The sequence below is a fragment of the Mustela nivalis genome (genome assembly GCF_964662115.1).
Source record: "Mustela nivalis genome assembly, chromosome: 3".
Lineage (NCBI taxonomy): Eukaryota > Metazoa > Chordata > Mammalia > Carnivora > Mustelidae > Mustela > Mustela nivalis.
In genome coordinates, this window is record NC_139022.1 from 142833460 (window position 1) to 142850127 (window position 16668).

Here is a 16668-nt window from a genome sequence, read left to right on the forward strand (position 1 = left end):
GTTATACAATTAGTCACAAATACAGTCCTTGAGGTTTTTTGCCCATATACATGAATATTGTCTAAAACATGTCTTCTTTGTAGCAGCTAGGCCCTGCCACCACTGTGCTCGGCTGAGTTCACAAATCTGTTGTAACCTGTAGCTTCCCTGTCACTTCTCTGGCTCTCCTCTCCTGCTAAGCTTTGTTTCCTGGCAGTAATTAAAACCTTTTGCCACTGCCGTAGCTGCTGCTGCTGCTGGAACCACCATAGCCACCTTGGTTTCGTGGTTTGGCGAAGTATTGGCCTCCACCACCATAAGGGCCAGAGCTTCTGCCTTCAAAATTGCCTCCTTTCATGGGTCCAAAATTTGAGAATTGATTGTTGTTATTGCCAAAATCATTATAGCTTCCGCCACCTCCAAAGTTGCTTCCATCATTATCAAATCCGTTATAGCCATCCCCACTGCCACCATATCCACCACCACCTCGACTGCCACCAAAGCCACCTCGACCACTGAAGTTTCCTCTCCAACCAAAGTTGTCATTCCCACCAAAACCATCTCCACGACCACCACCAAAGTTTCCAGAACCACTTCGACCTCTTTGGCTGGATGAAGCACTAGCCATCTCCTGCTTAGAGAGTGCTTTCCTTACTTCACAGTTGTGGCCATTCACAGTATAGTATTTTTGAATGACAATCTTGTCTACAGAATCATGGTCATCAAATATTACAAAACCAAAACCCCTCTTTTTGCCACTGCCTCGGTCAGTCATGATCTCAATCACTTCGATTTTCCCATACTGTTCAAAATAATCTCTTAGATGATGTTCTTCAGTGTCTTCTTTAATGCCACCAACAAAAATCTTTTTTCACAGTTAAGTGGGCACCAGGTCTTTGAGAATCTTCTCTTGAGACAGCCCTCTTTGGTTCCACAACTCTTCCATCCACCTTGTGTGGCCTTGCATTCATGGCTGCATCCACCTCCTCCACAGTGGCATATGTGACAAACCCAAAGCCTCTAGAGCGCTTGGTGTTTGGATCTCTCATTACCACACAGTCCATAAGTGTTCCCCATTGCTAAAATGGTTCCTCAGACTCTCATCGGTTGTTTCAAAGCTCAGACCTCCGATGAAGAGCTTCCACAGCTGTTCAGGCTCTTTGGGAGACTCTGACTTAGACATGACGGCGGTGGGAGGGGAGATTTTAATGATGCTTACTTGGCGGTGTCCACGGGCAGAAAGCTTGTCCCAGATTTTTAAAACAAAAGAAACAGATCACTAAAAATAAGTGGAAGCTTTTTCCTACTCTTATTTCTCTTTTTTTTTTCTCTCTCTCCTTCTTTCTCCAGGGATGGTATTATCATGAATCAGGTGTGTAGTCAGTCTATATGGTTATACTTTTATTGCATATATATGGATTGATAAACAATAGTTAGATTTTTTTATATTTACCTAATAATGTCATAGGTAATATTTAGCAATTTGTTCTTTTCATTATGTTATGTTATGAAGATCTACTCACGATACTTACAGATCTAATCCATTTATTCAATTTTTTGTGTATTATTCCTTCTTATTAATATACCACAATTTACAACCTTATTCTTTTAAAGGATAAAGAACCTTACTCCATACAAACACACATAAGAATATATTTGTGTGTATATGTGTGTGTGTCCCATTTCTGAATTAGTCTTTTACATATTTTTGTGGTTTATTATTAGTCTTTTCTAAGCAACCTGGGTCATGTAAACTCACTCATTAACATCATATACCTGGATTTTATTTGTAATCAAATCTGATATTCTATTTTTAGAATGGATGTAATTAATTCTTTGTAATTATTACCTTTTTGGATATTTATTTGGATATTTCTTTATTTGGATATTTTCTTTCATTTTTTTCTTTTTCTTTTTCTCATATTCAACTGCCAACCCATTGGGAAGTTTCTTTTGTTTTGTTTTGTTTTTTTAATTTTTTTAAAATTTTGTTTAGTTAGCCAGCATATCGTAGTACATCATTAGTTTTTAATGTAGCATTCAATGATTCATTAGTTGCATATAACACTCCAGTGCTCATCACAATATGTGCCCTCTTTAATATCCATCACTTGGTTACCCCATTACCCCACCCCCCTCCCTTCTGTAGCCCTCAGTTTGTTACCCGGAGTCCAGAGTCTCTCATGGTTTGTCTCCTTCTCTGATTTCTTCCCAATTTTCCCTCCCTTCCCCTGTGGTTCTCTACACTATTACTTATGTTCCACGTATGAGCGAAACTATATAATTGACTTTCTCTGCTTGACTTATTTCACTTAGCATAACCCCCTCCACTTCCATCCAAGTCAATGAAAATGGTGGGTGTTCATCTTTTCTGATGGTTGAGTAATATTCCATTGATATACGTACCACATCTTGTTTACATTTGGATATTTTCAATATAATTTATTGAACTGTATAATTATATAACACTTCTTCCCCTCTTTTTTTCCCCTTAGTTTACTCCTTTTTTGTTTTCTTTTTGACAGAATTTCTCTCTTTTCCTGTTGTCTACTGGTTTATAGGCTATCCATTTCATTTAAATTTTAAAATAATGGCTTATCGTAAATTTTAACTTGCGTATTTAACTGAATTCTTACCCCTCTCCCCTCTGATATAATATCTGTATAATACAAGGATCTCAGAACTATTTACTGTGATTTACCCCACATTATTGTTATCTGGTATTTTAATTCCAACATGTTTTAATATTGCCTTACATTTCATTATTAACATATTATATAACCAATACTTGTATATTTAACAAACAAAAAAGTTTAATTCCCTGCATTCTATCCTTCTGATTTCAATTTCTTTCTTGTTAAATCACCTATTTTAGTATTTCTTTTAATAAAGGCCTACCAAACATAAGCTCTATGTATGTTTGAAAATGTCTGGATTTTATTTTATAAAGTAAGCATTACTGTTTTTTACTTTTATTTTTTAAGTGAGTAATTTGAGTCACTGATTGGATAAATATATTACTTAGACTGAGAAATTCTTAAAAGCTACCAATAATGAATGCCAGAGGCAATGGAAAACATAATTTGAAGATAAAATAATCGCTTCTCTAAAAATCTATCCTTAGCTGACATCCACTGATGAAAAATATGCTGTCTAATTATTTTTCTTTCTTGGGTAATGAATCTCTCTCTCTCTCTCTCTCTCTCTCTCTCTCTCTTTTCTTTCTTTCTTTTTTATTTTTTTGTTAAATTTAAAGATTTTTATTTGATAGCCTGTAGGTGCATTTAGATGGCTCTGGGTATGGATTTGATTTTCTTATCCAGCTGGTGACGTGAGGGCTGCTTCAAGATTCCACATTGTTCTAAAGATTTTTTTACTTATTTATTTGAGACAGACAGAGAGAGAGCAGAAGTGGGCAGAGGGGCAGAAGGAAATGGAGAAACAGATCCCTACAGAGTATGGAGCCCAACATGGGGCTTGATCCCAGAGCCCTGGGATGATGACCTGAGCTGAAGGCAGTTGCTTAACTGACTGAATCACCCAGGTGTCCTGATATTACACAGTTTTTGAATGAAAGCCTTTACTTTTATTTCTTCCTCCTGTAACACTTCCTAGCGGGCCACTGGACCTTCTCATTCTATCTTTTGTGTCCTTACGTTAACTTTGTACTAAATTCTGAGCGATTTCCTTGAATAAGTTTTTCAATGTATTCATTTCTATTTTCTTTGTGTCTGTTCTTGTGTTCAACTCACTCATTGATATATTTAAATTTTATAAATGTGTGCGGGAAAGGGTTAACTCTTCAGTGAGAGTTGCTCAAACACTCCATATTTCCAAGAATGGCCTGTTTTTCAGAATTGGTCTTTGAATAGGTCCTAAAAGTTGAGTTCTGAGTCCCTGGACTATTCTTCCTGACAAGCATTTTTTTGTATGCGTGGTGTGTTAGGCCACACACTACCAATGTGATCAGTTTATGCTAACAAATGTGATTCATGGTGAACCCCTGTGTTTGCTCTGTGGGGCTTAGGTCGGTCTCCAGTTGATTACATAGTGCTGGTACCCAGGGCTGTACATATATTTTTAAAAGGTAAATTTAGGGCGCCTGGGTGGCTCAGTGGGTTAAGCCGCTGCCTTCGGCTCAGGTCATGATCTCAGGGTCCTGGGATCGAGTCCCACATCGGGCTCTCTGCTCAGCTGGGAGCCTGCTTCCTCCTCTCTCTCTGTGCCTACTTGTGATCTCTCTCTGTCAAATAAATAAATAAAATCTTTAAAAATAAATAAATAAATAAAAGGTAAATTTAAATTTATCTACATTAGAGCCCCAGGAGTTTTCTGATTATGGGCCAGTTTGTATAGTAAAATTTAAGCCTGATCTAAATTAAATTTTAAATCCACATAGAAAATAGGAATAGAGTTCTGATACTGGGTTTCAGCAGACATTTTGACTACTTTCTAGGTTAATGGGTGGCATCTAAAGCTTTTTCTAATCTTTGCTCCACAGTTTTAAGAAAATTGGGAAAGAGTATATAAGATGTTTTTCGCCTTCTTCCATGCTTAAACAGAGTGTTTTAATGTTTAATGTACTGAGATAACTCTGCTTCAAAGCCATTTTATTCTGGGTTCACCTGTCTTAAGCCATAAAAACATTTATTTACAACAGGAGTCCAGTATACTTTTAAAATCAATTCTTTTGATTTGCTTTGATTTCTCCTGTATTATCTGAATGGCATCTTGTTTTAGTGTCAATTCCTCCCCTTTCCTTATTTGTTGAAAGTTTAATGTTATACATACATAGGTGCAATACCTTTGTTTGTAGGATCAGGAAAGCCAAAATTATTAAGAAAATATCAATTATTTATTATTATTATTTTATTACTGAGTTCATTCTTTGAATATAATTTTTTCTATCTTGGTTTCTTCCAAACTGAGAGCCAAATCTTGTTTTTATAAGAATTCTTTATTCATAGTTCAATTAGGAATATAAAGAGAGCACTATGTACTAGCTTTCAAAGAATTTGTATGCCTAATCCCTCAAGAATGTGAATAGCTAGTTGTAAATATGGTTGGAAATCAGAAGTAGAATTGATAGAGCTATTTTTTTTTTTAAAAAGAAAGGATATTTAAGGAAAAAATGCAGAAATTGATCAAATGTTAATAAATGCTTTATATCAGTTACCATGGAAGATGGCGTATGGGCAGAAAGTGAACAGATTTCCCAGGAAGGGATATCAAAGCTGTTATACAGCAAGTATGAATGATTGAAAAAGAAGTCAGGATATCTAAACATTACCAAAATTCTAGGGAAAGGAATGGATTCAGGATTTTATATGCCCCAAAATATAGGTAAAACTTTAGAGATAAATGTATAGCTTTATAAAGAAGAAAAATACTGAAAAAAAGAGCAAATTTTTTTTTGCTACGATTTAAAAGGTATCACTACTATTTACATTCAATGTTCGTGTGGGGAAGCAGGTATATTTTGGAGTGTTTTCCTGTAAACATACCCTTTTTCCAATTCTTGTAGTCTTTTTATGGGTTATTATCTCTCAAGCACATGAAAATAAAGAGACATATATAAGACTTAATAATCAGAACAGTATGGTACTGGCACAAAAATGGATGCATAGATAAATAGAACAGTATAGAAAAATCTAAAAATAAAGACAAAATTATATGGTCAATTAATCCTTGACAACATAGGAAGGAATATCCAATGGGAAAAAGATAGTCTCGGGGCATCTGGGTGGCTCAGTGACTTAAGCCTCTGCCTTCCGCTCAGGTCATGATTTCAGGGTCCTGGGATCGAGCCCTGCATCAGGCTCTCTGCTCAGCAGGGAGACTGCTTCCTCCTCTCTCTCTACCTGCCTCTCTGCCTACTTGTGATCTCTGTCTGCCAAATAAATAAATAAAATCTTAAAAAAACAAAAAGATAGTCTTTTCAGACAATTGCATTGAGAAAAACTGGGCAGCATCCAAAATATATAAAGAAGATAAAACTCAACATCCAAAAATCAAATAATCCAATTAAAAATGGGCAGAAGACATGAATAGACATTTCTCCAAAGAAGACCTACTGACTGCTAACAGACACATGAAAAGGTGTTCATCACCACTTATCATCAAAGAAAAGTAAATCAAAATGACAGTAAGATATCTGTGAGAATAACTAAAATCAACAACACAAGAAACAAGAGTTGATGAGGATTTGGAGAAAAGGAACAATCATGTACTGTTGGGTATGCAAACTGGTACAGCCACTGTGGAAAACTGCATGAAGTTTCCTCAAAAAGTTAACAATAGAACTACCTTATGATCCAGCAATTGCACTACAAGGTATTTATTCAAAAACTACAAAAACACTAATTCAAAGGGATGCATGCAACCCTCTGTTTATAACAGCATTATTTATAATAGCCAAGGAGCCCAAAGGCCCACCAGTTAATGAATGAGTAAAGATGATGTGGTATATATTATTCACATAAAAATGGAGTATTATTTGGTCATAAAAAAGAATGATGTAGATGGAGCTAGAGATCGTAATACTAAGGGAAGTAAGTCAGAGAAAGACAAATACCATATAATTTCACTCATATGTGGAGTTTAAGAAACAAAACAAACAAGCAAATGGAAAATAATGAGAGAGAATGAGAGAGAGAGAGAGAGAGAGGGAGAGAGAAACAGATTCATAATTACAAAAAAACAAACTGATGGTTACCAAAGGGGAGTGCTGAATTGCTATACTGTACACCTGAAACTAATAACACTCACTGTATGTTAACTGACTGGAATTAAAATAAAAACTTAAAAAAAGACATCAGTAATTTTAGGACATTGACCTGACATGTTTATTTTTCTACGTGTAAAAGTTGATGTCAGTTCCAAATTTGTGCATGCGTGTGCACACATGTTTATGAAGAATAACTTCAAAAAAGATAGAATTCATACCTTGCATTGTTATGAAATGTTATGCATAGTTTTTTTTTTAAAGATTTTATTTATTTATTTGACAGAGATCACAAGTAGGTAGAGAGACAGAGAGAGGGGGCGAAGCAGGGTCCCTTCTGAGTAGAGAGCCTGATGCAGGGCTTAATCCCAGGACCCTGAGATCATGACCCAAGCTGAAAGCAGAGGCTTAACCCACTGAGCCACCCAGGTGCCCCATTATGTATAGTTATTGTAATATGCTCACTAGTTTTGCTGAGCAGTTCTTTAATAAAGAATGTGGTGTGGAATTAATAGGGACTATTAGGATAAGGAACGTGATAGCCTTGGAAAACAGAAACAAGAACGAATGTATGTTTCTTCATTGTCCTACAATCCTTCCCTTTACATCTTTCCAGGTTGATTAACATCTGGACATGTTCCTAGCTCACCTTTTTCATATTAGATTTTTGTGCCTATTCTCTTTTGTAATCTGCCATTTACTTGATTCCTTCAGGTCATCCTTACTGGCTTCTTATTTAGGAATGTAATTCCAGGCACAGAACTTTCTGGTTGTTTGCATTTCCCTCAACTAATACTGTGTAGATAGTCTAGCCTAGTTTTTTCTTGCATGTTTACTCATATATCTAGATCCGGTAGTTGATTCCTTGATTTCAGTCATTTCCCTTCCAGTTAAGGCCCACTTCTTCTACTCTCTGGCAGAAATTCCTTTGAAATAAAATAAAAGTGAATTTAAAAATAATAAAAGATATCTAAGCAGATACATATATCTATATATGTGATCAAACTGCATAGAACTAAATACACATAAAAATAAGTGCATATTTTTGTCAGCGCATATATTTTTAAGGCTGATGGGTTGTATTAGTGTAACTTCCTTCATTGTAATTTTGTACTGTAGTTTTGCAAGATGTAAGCACTGGAGGACACTGGGTAAAGGGTCCACAGAATTTCCATGTATTATCTTACAACTGCTTGTAGTCTAAAATTATTTCAAAATGAAAAGTTTTTAAAAAGACATAGAAGTAGAATCATAATTGAGTGCTTTGAGTTTTACTTTGTATCTTCTACTGAGTTAGTAAACTTGGATACTACAATACTACAAATCATCATCTAGCACCTCCACTGCACCTACCTCCTCTCTCTGAGTACAACAAATTAAATGTTATATGCATTTTGATCTTTCAGATGAATCCATTTATAAATCCCAAGTTATTTTTCAGTCATTCATCTATTCACTCTGTTGGTTAATAAATCTTTACTGACCACCTATGAGCCAGGCACCCTAGAATTATAAGCAATTTTTTTTCTGGTTTTAATTATGTTTATTTTCCTGAATGAAAAGCATTTCTGGTGTACAAAGATCTGTTGAGTTTGTAGTCTAGTTTGTATATATTCGCAGGTTGCTTCATTGGTACTGTGTTAATTTATGCTATGATGTATCCAAGTACATTTCTTCAAACGGAATAATTGTTTTCAGATAAAGAACTCTCAAGATTAAAAATAAGCATCAAAACCCACAAAATCTCAGAAATTGAAGGAACATGGAGATCTATCTTGTGATGGAGACAGAATATTAACCAACCAAGAAGAGTGTCTCATTTGAAAAGGCCTGTTTTTGATAAACAAAATGACTCACCTCATCAAATAGAGATCTTCAGGCAAAGATGCTTGGATAAACCACAACTGATGAGAGATGGAATTTCACTAAATTTTGAAGAGATTACAGACTGTTTTTAGCCTCAAATATGCTCATTATTTCACCCCTGAATATACCCAACCATACTTTAAACTTAAATTGGATTACAGGAGATAGGTTTAATTCTATTTTTATTTTGGAGTGTCCATGGGGAAATAAAAAGGAAGAGAACTATGGAAATAGTCTTTCTCTAACTGAACACATTTACTTATATTTCCATGTTTATGGATATATACCACTGAGTGAGAAACTAAAACTTCAAAATTTGTAGTATGGCTCCAGTTGTGACCATGGCTATCTCTGCTCTTTGGTATTTGTATTTTCCCAGTTAAACACAGGGCGCTTCCTGTGGGATTTGTTTTCTAGGTGTTTTTCAGCCTCTGTTTTTGTAGAGCATTTTCCCTGTGATAAGGAAAACTGATCTGTAAAAACTGATAACATTACTAGCCTTGCAAACAATGGCCCAACAAAATGTGAAAATTAATATGGTCAAGAAATGACATTTCACAGAATCTTCATGTGCTTCATTCACTGGAATTTCCTTCTTTGATTACTGTTAAGGACTGTAGGTATGAGACTTGATGTGGCTTCTCAACTTTCATATTCTCTCTCTCTCTTTCTACCACAGAAAGACTCTGTAGACTAGTGGTTTGTGCTTAATTTGGCTCATAGTAAAAGGATCTGAGCTACTTTGCACAGCCACTGTTCTTGGACCTCAAGACTCTTACCACTTTCATTCCATTTGACTCCATTTACAAACCTCCTATAGGCCTACTTTCTTTGTTTTCTATATTCGATTACATGGTCAGTCAGTCAGTTGTTTGCTGGTTTGTTTTTTCACCAATTCCATCCTAACCCTGACCTTAAACCTAACCCTTTCCCTGTGTCTTTCAACAAAACTCTTCCTATAGACCAACAACACTATGTCAATCATTTAATCTGGTGGAGAAAAACATATAAACAATTAAATCAGTGGCACCAAGAACTCAGTTTTCAGTCTCAGTGGTTTCTTTAACACCAATATCTTTCATTTTGCTTGTTTACTATTTAAAATTATGCAATTCTCTCCCAATCTTCCTAATGGGATCTGATCATCATTGTAATTCTCTGTTGTTGTCATATGACTATGGGACATTCCCACATTTTGCCAGAGTGAATCTTGTAAGCTGCTTTGGAAAACAAGTATGGTAGGAAATAGTTCAGCTGTGTTTTCAAAAAAGCCACTTTGTAACCTGTGGTTATTCTATCCTATCACCTAACTCCTGACTGAATTTATAATTGGGCTTTGAAGAACCAGCTGGTAAAAGTGATATGTCAGGGGCGCCTGAGTGGCTCAGTGGGTTAAGCCTCTACCTTCGGTTCAGGTCATGATCCCAGGGGCCTGGGATGGAGTCCCGCATAGGGCTCTCTGCTCAGCAGGGAGCCTGCTTCTCCTCATCTCTCTCTCTGTCTGTCTCTCTGCCTATTTGTGATCTCTCTCTCTGTCAAATAAATAAATAAAATCTTTAAAAAAAAATAAAAGTGATATGTCAGCAGTTGAAAATGATGAATAAGAGACTCACTGGAGTGCCAATTGAAATATAGTTGCTTCTCAACAATGTTAGGTTGGCACTGGGCATGGCAAAAAGTGGTGACTGCTGGTAAAAAAAATGTTTGTGTGTGTTTATATATATATATATATATATATATATCTGTATATATCTGTATATATATGTGTGTGTGTATATAGGGAGAGACTATATATAATATGTATATACACACACATTTATATATATAATAGTTACAATTATGCTTACTTACTGAAATTCTATTTGAAGTTCTCTTATTATTATAACATGTGGATTTTTTTTTTTTAAATTTTGAGGAACACTACTAACAATAAATCAGAACTAACATTTGTTGAGTGTCAATTATATGCCAAGTCCAGTGCTAGGCCAGGGAGTATTAGCTATGAAATGTCTAGCTCATTAGCTATGAAATGCCACTTATGGCAAATTGTAATCTGCTTTCTATACTATTGTATTATCTTTAGATATAACAGACATTCTGGATTTTAAAATGTATCTATAATGTTTCTAGTGTGGTTTATGCTTACTCAAATGGAATATTTTTCAGCTTGTTCCTTTCCAAGTGCTACTTATACACCTGTCATTCATGGCTCTTTCTATTCTGATTTTGATTTATTCAATTTTCCAGTGTTCCCTGGTTACTAGTCCATGTAATGGTCTGTTCATTTGTACATAAACATTTATACAAGATGGAAAAGTTGAAGTAATTTAAATTTAGACCATTTTTTCCCAGTGTGAATTGTGTGTCACTACAGACCTTCAATGAAAGGTTATTCATTGGCTTACTTTCTGCTTTTTTATAGCTTCCAGGCATGTTTAATATCTGTGATTGAGTGAATTTTTCAGGTTAACATCTGCATTTAATCACAAGTTATTACCCATTTCCTAGACTGGTCAGCGTAACATTTCAATCACTCCTTCCTTCTTTCTCCACCCATGTAGTAAAAGATTCAAAGTCGGTTATATTTTCTCTCTTTCACAGCCAAGGAACTGCACTTAAATAATATTTAAGAAAGTTATATTTCTTTTGAAGTGGTCACAGGAAGCATATGCCTAGTGTATATAAACAGAGAGAGAGTTGAGGCACTGATTTGGAAGGCTTCGTTGATTTACAGAGCTCTTGCATCTACATAGAAACATTTGCTTCAGCAAGATATGAAAGGCTCTGTTGGGCTCCAGTAGCCTCACAGCCCCTGTACAACACACTGAGATCTGAAGAGCAAGGCTTCTTTCAACTTCACACTGCCCTGATTTTTTGGAATGCCTCAGTGAACTTCTGAGAGGTCTCTGTTTTAGCTTTAGGAGTTTTTAAGCACTCCTTGTTTCACTTCCCAAACTCTTTAATTTTTCAGTCATTTGATCATGGAGAATAAAACCAGAAGGATTAGCCATACTTCAGGTAAAAGGAGAAAAGGTCTCATTCTAGTTCTTTTTTCTACTGAACAGGATCATTCAAACAGATTCTCCCATTTTTCTCTGAGTTCCCCATAAACCTGTCATAAATGATTCAATTTAAGGAGGAAAAATATTAAAGCCAAACAGCTAAATATGTGGTAACGTCTGGCCACTATATTTTTGGCAAAACTTGACCTAATCCAGGAATTTGCTTCTCTTCCAAAACTGAATATTTTTGTTGGGAAGGGAAAGAAGGGTATAGAACATGAACAACTATGCCGGGATTTCAGCTGACTGAGAAGTATGGCATGAACCAATATTCTCCTTTCTTTTTCCAAGTATGGAGGATACTAGATTATGATTAAAAAATATTAAGGGAATCTGCAAAATTCATACATTTGATCTAATCAAATACATTTACAACTAAGTTAACTGGACATATTTAATAATGAGCATAATCACTGTTGTTCTAGGAAGTGGTTTTTTTTAAAGATTTTATTTATTTATTTGATGGAGAAAGATTCAGCGAGAGGGGGAACACAAGCAGGGGAAATGAGAGAGGGGAAGCAGGCTTCCCTCTCAGCAGGGAGCCCAATGTGGGGCTAGATCCCAGGACCCTGGGATCATGACCTGAGCCCAAGGCAGACGCTTAACGACTGAGCCACCCAGGTACTCCCTAGGCAGTTTTTAGGTATAATATACATAAACGAATGCATAATGACTGAAATTAACATCCTTTTATATAGTCAAAACCCTCATTATTTTTCTCAGTTCATATAGAAACAAATGTTGGAGAGGATGTGGAGAAAGGGGAACCCTCTTACACTGTTGGTGGGAATGCAAGTTGCTGTCACCACTTTGGAAAACAGTGTAGAGATTTCTCAAAAAAATAAAAAATAGAGCTACCCTATAACCCTGCAATTGCACTACTTGGTATTTACCCCAAAGATACAGATGTAGTGAAAAGAAGGGCCATATATACCCCAATGTTCATAGCAGCAATGTCTACAATTGCCAAACTGTGGAAAGAGCCAATGCCCTTCAACAGGCGAATGAATAAAGATGTCGTCCATATATACAATGGAATATTGCTCAGTCATCAGAAAGGATGAATACCCAACTTTTGTATCAACATGGAGGGGACTGGAGATTATGCTGAGTGAAATAAGTCAAGCAGAGAGAGTCTATTATCATATGGTTTCACTTATTTGTGGAGCATTAGGAATAACACGGAGGATACTGGGAGAAGGAGAGGAGAGGGAAATGGGAGGGGGAGATGAACCATGGAGACTGTGGACTCTGAGAAACAGACTAAGGTTTTAGAGGGGAAAGGGTGAGAGGTTGGGTGAGCCTGGTGGTGAATATTAAGGAGGGCACGTACTGCATGGAGCACTGGGTGTGGTACATAAAAAATGAATCTTGGAACACTGAAAAAATAAAATTAAATTAAAAAAAAAAAGAAACTAAAGAAATCATTGTGTACCTACTATGTGCAAGACTTTAATTGCCTTAAAGTTAGGAATGACATTTTCTTCATCATTTTATCACCAATGTCAAATACATTGGTGGATGATTGGTAGATACTCCAAGTTCATACAGAAATGCATAGTGCATGGGGCCTATAACTGCTCTCTGCCTTTCAAAGCTTAAGTGGCTGTGAATGGTATGTGGAAAGAATGTCAACATTCACCAGGGTGGGGGCCAGAGGTGCCTTAGGGGGATTTAAAGAGCAAATGGGGATTATCTTTGCACTGAGACCATCAGGAACATTTCATCTGAAAGTGTGGGGAATGAGCACTTGGGGAACTTACCCTGTATTTGGTGAAGGAAGGAAGAGGGCATAGCCTACACTTTATCCCTTACATGGATGTGAGACTCTAGAGTACAGTTCTCCAAGGGAAGAATCTAAGCCCTTCTAGTTTGTGTTCCAGGAGCAGGAGATCTTCAGGGGTAGAAAATCCAAGGGAAGTTCTTTCTTGGCTGTGACCATTTAGTTCCCTGAAACCAATTGTACCAGGTTCACATGTAGAGTTGACTTTCAGGTGACATTTCTGTGTCCACGCAGAAGTGCTCTTTATTCATGTATCCTTCCCTAGAGAGTTCAGATACAGCTTCAGAATCTTTTCAAAATAGGACCTAAGGCAGCAACTATTAATGAACTTCGAGTTTAGAAATAAAACCAACCCTTACCCCCAAAACAGGGACAATGGGACATATCTTCTGCTTCTGCTTTGATCTCTTCTTGCCTTTCCCCAATAAAAGTTCCTTTAGCCAACTTCCACACTGCCGTGTGAGATTATCTCTGATAGATAATACAACAATTCCTTCAACAATTAGAAAGTGATGCTTACACAACCTTCCAGCTTTCTGCCTGTTTCCTCTTCATGTATTCTCCATGTCATCCCTTACACTCATGCTTCCTCTAAGGCACTTATTTTTAAAGAACTCCCAGACTGTTACTTGCATAATTTGCCGTCCTACCTTCTGTCTTATTAAGGTCTGGTCTAGGCCTGCTGCAGCCACGTATGAGAACACCTATATTTTTTTGTAATTCTCAGCAGTCTGGCTTCTTCTCTCCCTTCTGATCTCTACTATTGCCGTTGCTGTTGCTACTTCCCCTTAACTGAAGACTAACTGTGGTCCAGGAATTGTGGTAAAATACATGCATAGAACCATGTAGTCCCTTAGAAAAGACATCTAGGAGTAAATGCTAGGAACTGGGTACAAAGAGAATAAGTGATTTATGCAAGGCCACACGGATAGTAAATGGAATAGGGAGGGATTTGTCTTGATCTAACTATAAAGCCAATGCCCTTAAATCCCTTCAAAGACTGTTTTCATGTGGACTTTTCTTTCAGTCTTTTTGTTTTTGTTTTTAAGATTTTATTTATTTTTTTGAGATAGAGCAAGAATGAGAGAGAGAGAGAGTGCACAAGCAGGGGGAGCAGCAGGCAGAGGGAGAAGGGAGCCCAACATGGGACTTGATCCCAGGACTCTGGGATCATGACCTGAGCTGAGGGCAGACGCTTAACAGATTGAGCCGCTCAGGCACCTCTCTTTCAGGCTTTATATTCCTCAACCGAACACTGTCTAAAAGAAATTTTTGCCATGATGGGCTTGTTCTATATTTGCACAATTTTTTTTTTAAATGTAAGCCACTTGCCACAAAAGGTGCTAAACACTTGAAATGTGACAAATGCAACTGAGAAACTACATTTTAAATTTAAGTTAAATGTGAATAGGCATGAGTAGCTAATGGCTATCTTACTGGAGCACGACTTCCATACCTCAATGTCATTAGAGCTTGTCAATAGCTTCTTTACATTTATACTTTGCTTTAAGTATAAATCATCATAAATTATTCATGATTTTTTTTTCTCCTCTTCTGGCTTCTTTTCTTCCTCCAGTCTCTTATATGTAAGTTGTCCCCAACTTTCTTTCTCAACCTCTTCTTTTCCTACATTTTATCCCTTCACATGAGTACTCATTCTTGTGTCTTTAAAAAAATCTTCCTTAGATGAAGGAACAAATTGGACTTTCAGTCACAATCTTTCTCAACTTTAGAGATAGCTTTCTAGTTGCCTACTGAACATCCCTTCTTGGTGTACCACTGTCTCCAAGTATGACAAAAACAAAAGTAATCTTCCTTTTCGAAGTTCTTCTTCATGTATTCCTTGTTTCTATTAATGGTATCACTATGCTTTCAATTTTTCAGATTTAAAACTTCTAATTGTTCTTGGGTGAGTATCTCTTTTATTTGGCTCTGAATGAAATAACTTGCTAAGTTTCATTGATCCTGTCTTGCAAACATCCCAAGTTTATTCCCACTTCTTTTGCTTTTCTACCTGCAACTCCATTTCTGGGATTCAAATATCAAGTCCCTCAGAACAGTTTGTCTGGAATATTACTATAATTCTCTAAATGGCCTCTTTGTATCTAGCTTTCATTGAATTTCTCCTACTTATTGCTATCAAATTATCATTTTGAAGCCTTGCTCTGAACATTCATTTTCATGCTTATAAAATTTTGAGGATCCTGATTCATTCCAATTAAAGTTGGTGAACTTCAGCCTGGATTTTGGCCTCATGACTCTCTTAATTCCCACATCCATTTTCTCTTCCCTATGAAATCTTTCTAGTTTTGTTTTTTAGAAAAAACAAAACAAAACAAAACAAAAAACAAAAAAAAAAACCAAAATACAAAAAACCTTTCCTTGATTTCTATAGTAATATTGCTTCATATCTTGCTATATTTTTACTTACATGCATATCTTGAGACTTCCATTAGATCCTTAAGTGTAGCATAATGTAGATATGTCAATACGCAATATCTAGAATGATGACCTAAAAATCATAACATTTATATACTTTATTTCAGTTCTGAAGTACTTTCAAATTTAATTTGTAATGCTTCTTTCCTACGAATCACCCTCCAAAGCTTTGTGAATACAAGGGGGAAAAAAACCATGTTTCTCTGTTATAAGAATTTCAGAGTCTAATAGAGAACACATTCTAAAAATTATTTTAAAATAAACTGTTATGCATACAGTATTGGAATTCTTTTCTAGATACAGTCTGATACAAAGAACAGAGCAATCAAATCTAAGTGGGTGACTTTAGGAAAATTTAGTAGAGCAAGAAATATTGAGAGATCTAGATGTTAAAGTATTTGAAGGAAGTGTTTACCCAGAAGTTTGAAGATGGTGTTATACCCAAAGAGCATGAAGAGTTTGAGCAGTGACCTATATATAGACTTATTGAAACTTAGTGGAAAACTACATGCATTTCTGAATGTCTAGAACACAAGGTAATTAATACATAAAGAAGGTAAAGGAGTGGAAAGAGAAGAGGTTAGACATGAAGACTTGAAGAATATATGAAAGAATTTGTATATCATTCTAAGAAGCTTTGGCTTTCTCCTGAAGGGGAAGTATTAAGAGTTTTAAATAGAAATAGTAACTTCTTTGGATTTATTTTTCAGAAAATTCTTCAGTAGAAAAATGAAAGGATTCAATATTGGAGGCCAAGGTAATTTGAAAAGTTGTTGTAGTATCATATGTAAGAGAGATAAAGTCCTAAATTAAGG